Source organism: Corvus moneduloides, chromosome 2 (genome assembly GCF_009650955.1).
Source record: "Corvus moneduloides isolate bCorMon1 chromosome 2, bCorMon1.pri, whole genome shotgun sequence".
Lineage (NCBI taxonomy): Eukaryota > Metazoa > Chordata > Aves > Passeriformes > Corvidae > Corvus > Corvus moneduloides.
This window is the reverse complement of record NC_045477.1, coordinates 47,327,604-47,333,603: the sequence shown is the minus strand read 5'-3', so window position 1 is coordinate 47,333,603 and position 6,000 is coordinate 47,327,604.

Here is a 6,000-nt window from a genome sequence, read left to right as displayed (position 1 = left end):
TTAGCCTCTGTGTCAGCTTGTGCTGCAGCAGCCCAGGGTATTTCCCAGTTGAACTGGAGTCTGTGTGATATGTGGGAGACAGAAGACAAGGTCTGCATGCTGTATTTTCTATATGGCATGGCCTTAAAATTTTTATGTCCTCATCCCTTGCTGCTTTTTAAACAATTCTCCATTCCTTAGCCCAGCTGCTCTCTGGAGTGTGGGGCTGTATCCACTCACACAGACCAACCCCAGCATGTACAAGCTGCTTTTGTCTGAGAGATTACTGTCTAACCCAGTTTTCAATAAAGTTATTTCCATATTTACGGAAAAAGAAAAAAAATCACAGAATCACAGAGTCAAAGAATAAGCTGAGTTGGAAGGGACCCGCAAGGATCATCAAATCAAACTCCTGGCCCTGCATAGCCATTTCTATTTTGATAACAGGGATCCACGACATACTTTGTGTTCCAGAGGAGCCACAGAAAGAGCTTCAAAAGTCTGCAGTTCCCTGGTGCAAAAACTCAATAAATCTGCCCAAAACCAGAACTGTTTCACAAACATATGAGCTCCCATTTGTCCAGCTGGATGGCTGGGGACTGGGCCAGAGTGATGGACGTTTGCAATTTTTTTTTATTAAATCCTGCTAAAAATATTTTTGTCTTGAAAGGACTGTAATGCACATATGCTGTAATGCTGGTTACTAATTAAATCATTCTGAGACTTGGAAATGCAGATAAAGCAAGCAGGGATTAAACTGGTCTAGTAGTTTTAGTATCTTTAGGAAATTCCCAGTTGAATTTTACAGAAAACTGCTTAAATGAGCACAGGGACAGGAAAAAAAAAAACCTTTTTGACAATTACTGTCTACTGTATGGAGCCTGTATATCTCTAATAGTGATGCCATCTCACACATTAAGAGAAAAAATTTTGTGATACATATGAGGTCAGTACTTTCTACAGTTCAGTAATATTAATTCTTTTTTTATGTGTTAGACAAACCTACTCTTCATCTTGTTACTGACAGACAGTATGAGTGTGGGGTGAAGATCCAAAACTGTTGAATGTGAGGTGTATCAAACGTGGCCCAGGAGGCTCCTGGGGGCATTGAGTGTAACTTGGGCACACTGTGCCTTACTAGGAAAGAGGCACTTGGCATTGCCCTCCATGCTGTCCACAGTTCTCCTCTTCCCATGACTGCTTCCCCTTGGAGAGGTCTGAGGAGCTGGAATTAGAAGCGTTCAGCTCTTCTTCAGTCCTCACGAGACCTACGGGAAAGGGAAATCCTCTTCTGTCTCTGTGTGGCACCTCCAACCCCGTACTTCCTTGACTCTGTGCAAGAGAAATCTCCTTGCTGTTCCTCAGGTGTCTCCAGACCCAGGAAATAGGAGAGCAGGGAACCAGGACTTTGGGAACCAAATCCTTACCGGCCCCAGGGCTGGCCCCGGTGCATCCAGCTGCCCTCTCCAGTATCCTCACGACTCTGCTTGGTCTTTGGCTCCGGTTTTGCAGGGCCTGGCTGAGCTCTGAGTTAAGTCAGCTGCTATTCTTGCATTACAACTTTGATTTTTGGTACTTTCATTTAGCTGTGCATTAAGATGCTTAAATGCAAATATAGGCACTCAGGTTGTGGTTTATACAATGTCTGGATCTGTACTTCTCACTTGGAAATGTGTTAATGTAAATTACTGCCAAGTGCAGCTTTCTACATCTCTGATAGTCCTACCTTACACAACCAGGGCCCCGGGGTTCTGCTTGATCCTGGTGTTACAGATGTAGTATAAAAACAACTACACTTTGGAGCCCTGCCTTTGTAATTTAGCCCAGTAGTCTGATTGTCCAGCCATGGCTTATAGCAGGAAACCCCCAGTAAAGAGCAACACGCTGGACAGCGATTTGTAGTGGCATGTTGTAGTACTCTCTCTTTCAAAGAAAGACAAACATGCTCCCAGTGTGAAATGAAGGTGGATAAAAGTGTTTGATTATTGTTTCCTGACTTTTTAGGAGTATCCTGTGTCATTCTTGTTCTTTTCAAATCTTACTAAGTATTAAAGAAACACAACAAACTATGCACAAACACTGTATTATAAGATAATAATTTACCATCTGATGCTACTTAAAATTTTCAGGAACCTTTTGAGAATACTGTACTCTCTTCACTGGTAGCAGGTTAATGTACTTTCTTTACGGAAATGACTTTTTGTTTTTGATGTTAAGAGAAACTCCTCTGAAAATCTTTCTCCTTAGCTAGAAGCAAATTGTTTGCAACACTTTATTATAATTGAACATCAATAATATCCAGTGTAGGAAAAAAAGTACTCTTAAAAGAAGTTATTGATATTATAAATGATTAATAGAAAAGCATCATTCCCTTTAAATGCTTCACCATATTTGAAGTGCAAAAGGCAGGTCAGATGCTGGAGTCACACCAAATTTCTATTAGGGCGCTGTGCTACTGTGTTCTGTTCATTATTATTATTATTTTATATGCCTTCTTATCACTAAGTGCTTTCCAATTGTTTAGTAAGGGAACTAGTCAGTGTTATTTGGTCTTTTTGTTACCCTTTCCCTTTTATTGGTGCAACTGAATATTTTGGTAAGGTTGGTTTTCTTTAGGATACACAAACCTATTCATATTGGAGAAAACAGAAAGTGTACCTTATATTTGGGACTGAGAGGTGAAAGGCTGAATGTCTCCAGTCCCTGTGAGACTCCATTCCCAGAGCAACTGGACTCACTGATTTCCAAGAACACTGAGCTGAGCCCTTTCTGAGAGCTGCATTTGGGTCAGCACATTTAGGTTTTCACACGCCTCTAATAATTAACCAGCTCAAACCCTCCTGCCTCTGGGAGATAGCATCCCACCTCTGCAGCTAAAATCTTCCCAGAGAACTGAAGGAGCACAGATTTAAGCCGATCCACAACAGCTTTAATTAAACCTCAGTTAAACTGGTTCACATTTAAATATCCTGGAGATACATGAACGATCCACACTTAATTACCGCAGCACAGCCTAATGCCCTCTTCTGTGCCCAGGGGCAGTGGGCTCATGCTCAGGGGCTGCCGGGAAGGGCTGTGGGGTGCAGAGCTCTGCTGGGCTCTTCCAGCCCCCCACTCCCTGCTTCACTTACTCACAATTCCTGAGCCCTCTCTACCCTCTCTCCACATCCTGGTGAGCCTGGTGGCCCTGGACTAGCAGCTGCAGAGCGTAGGGAAGGCAGGCAAGGAGCCCAGGGCCACCCCAGCACGCCACTGCTCTGCTGCTGAGAAGAAGCTGATTGTATGGTCACAGGAGTGATGGAGCCTGGTGGTGCCCGACACTGCCTGCAGCCATATGGCTGCTCCAGGGGCTCCCTGGCACAGCCCCCAGCAAATCCTCTTAGTTCAGCTTCACCCTCTTTCTTGCCTCTTTGATGTTGGCCTTGCCTTGGTCCCTGCTGCAGTCCCAATTCCCACTGCAAACTCTCGCTGTCAGACTGTGGTTGTGCCCCTGGCGCTCTCATGGCGCCCGACCACAGCTCGAGGATGGAACATTGAGGTTATATCTGCTCTCTGCACGGGGTTCTGTCTGGTAGTGAGACACCAGGCACAAAATAGTCTGCATTCATACCATTAAACCATTTTGACCCTCAGACCCAGTGGCTGTATACAAACTACCTTGCCTGCTGCTCTAGTAGCTGTCATAGGCACCTAACAGAGATGCACAAGCCCAAGGAGAGCAAAAAGTGTATTTTGTGATGAGGGGCACTGCCTGGCAGCAAAGACCAGGAATGAAGAACTTAAATTTGCTGCTGATGCTCTGCTTTGATACCTTGCTAAGGTGTCTGTTTGTCTCCCTGTGTCACAGGCAGGCACTAAACACAAACCTACTTTCTTAAGGCTGTTACAAGGATTTTTGTTGAAAATTAGATCAAGAAAGTGAAAAGCAGTAATTAAAATGTTCTTATATAGAGTGGAAGTAGGTACAGAGCCTTATGTATCAGGAAGGGTGCATTCACATTAGCAACAGGCCATTGCAATTTATTCTTGTTCCTCAAAATCTAGGTAAGAAAAAAATGCCTGCTGATCTCTTTTTCAGTTTTGAAACAGCATAATAAAAAAACATCTGCTAAAGCTAATGACTGTGTTTGCATAGATTACATGTGACAATCCAGCACACAACAGGGTGTCCTGCCATGCAGACAACAAGCCACAAGGGTGATGCACTTCTTTGGCATTTGTTGCCATAAGTCATCTACACTTCTACAATAATAGCATCAGCTACTTTCCAGGAGGGCTCTGGCTAACAGTGCTAGAGAAAATTACTGGCTCCCTCTTGTTTTCCAAGATGAAAGGTGTAGGGCTCTCTCCTGCCAAGTGTGGAGGAGCAGTGGAGGAGGGGAAGCAGCTTTCATGGAGGCACCCAGCAAAACCCCTTGGCTCTGGAGTGGTGGAGGCAAGTCCAGCTCTGCTGGGCTCAGGCTGAGGGAGGCTGAGCCCTGGTGCCCAGCAGCAGGGGCACGGGGCTGGCCACAGACAGCACAGGGTGTCTGTGCACAGCCCTGCCATCAGCAAGGCTGAGGGAGGGCTGGCGCCTGCCATGGGGCAGCAAGGCTGGATGCCATCAAGAGTTGGAGGACAAAAAATGGCTCCTTTGTGTTTTCAGCACAGTGGTTGAGTTTTACGGCATTGCTTTGTTATTCTTGCAGCATTGGCTATGAACAAATAAAAGACGACAATTTATATCCTAAGGCAAACTGGCTCTGATATGGTGCTCTTCCTTTTTGCTTTGCTTAATTGGGCTAACAGAAAAAGACAACAGCTGCAATGGTGGGAATGAAAAATGCCTTTGCTTGTCCTGGTTTTGACAGCAATCAGCCTGACAAGGGATTATCAATTGATCTGAGATAAGTGTTAGTGAAGGATGCAGATTGTAGTCTGTTTATCCCCTTTACTATTTCATAGATACAATTACAGATAAGAAAACTAATACTGAGAGTTACTTTGAGAGAGAAAAAACTGTTAGGCATGTTTAAGACCAGTGTGAAAAAGAATCTCTCTGAAAAAAATGCTCTGGGACTTCTATGTGTTTAGATATGCACATGTATATGTGCACGTGCATCATGAAGCAAGAAAGTCCAAAAAGAGACAGACCATAGTCATGTGTTTTCAAAAAAATCAGGTCATTTTCTCCAGCTTGTTTCTTCCAAGTCTGCAGATCTAACAGCCACAGGATGCTTCCTTCTGTCCTGGTAATCCACGAGTTCAGGCAAAGCTCTGTGACCACCTGTCAGCCTATTTTTGTGAAGCTCCATGGAAAAACTCCACAAAAATGAGTGGATGATCTTGACTGTCCCATTTGATAGATACAACGTCTTTTGTATTGGTACATAATTTTCCCATTGGGTTTTGCTGGAAGCAGGAGATGATACACCCTGGCCAGAAATCAAAAGAAATGGGCTTTTCCCAATCAGCCAGAGACACTGGGAAAACTGGTACTACTGGTTTCCAGTTTGCTTGTCCCTGGCCCTGATCCAGGACTGTGGAGTTGGGTGGGAGTTTTGCAGTTATCCTTGGTAGATGCTGAATCCAGCTATTGTGTGTGGAAACACCACTGAGGAGAGCCTTCCAGGTTCCAAGAGGCTGGGGGATGCTTGCTCTGCCTACCAGGTACCCTACCAGCCAACTCAGAGGGCCTAATCCTATGTTTCTTACATGGTTCTTGTTCAAATGGTGCTTCTCTGGAAGCCTATTTTGTCCGAGCAAGAAAAAGAGCAGGAGTGGAAGCCCCAGTGATTATTCCCCTTGGTACTAAACTATTCTTAAACTGCACTGTACTCTTTAGATATTTCAGTAAAACTGTCATAAATCAACACCCACTGCTTCGTTTTTCTTAGTGGTGAAAAAAAAAAGGAAAAAGAGACAACTGAAAAGCCGTCCTTTAGCTGACATTCAGTTAGAATTGATCGAGTGATCTGCTGTCAAAGCACCAGCACTTGTCAAAAATAGCCCTATGGAAAAAAACCTCTGGTGTTATTTGTA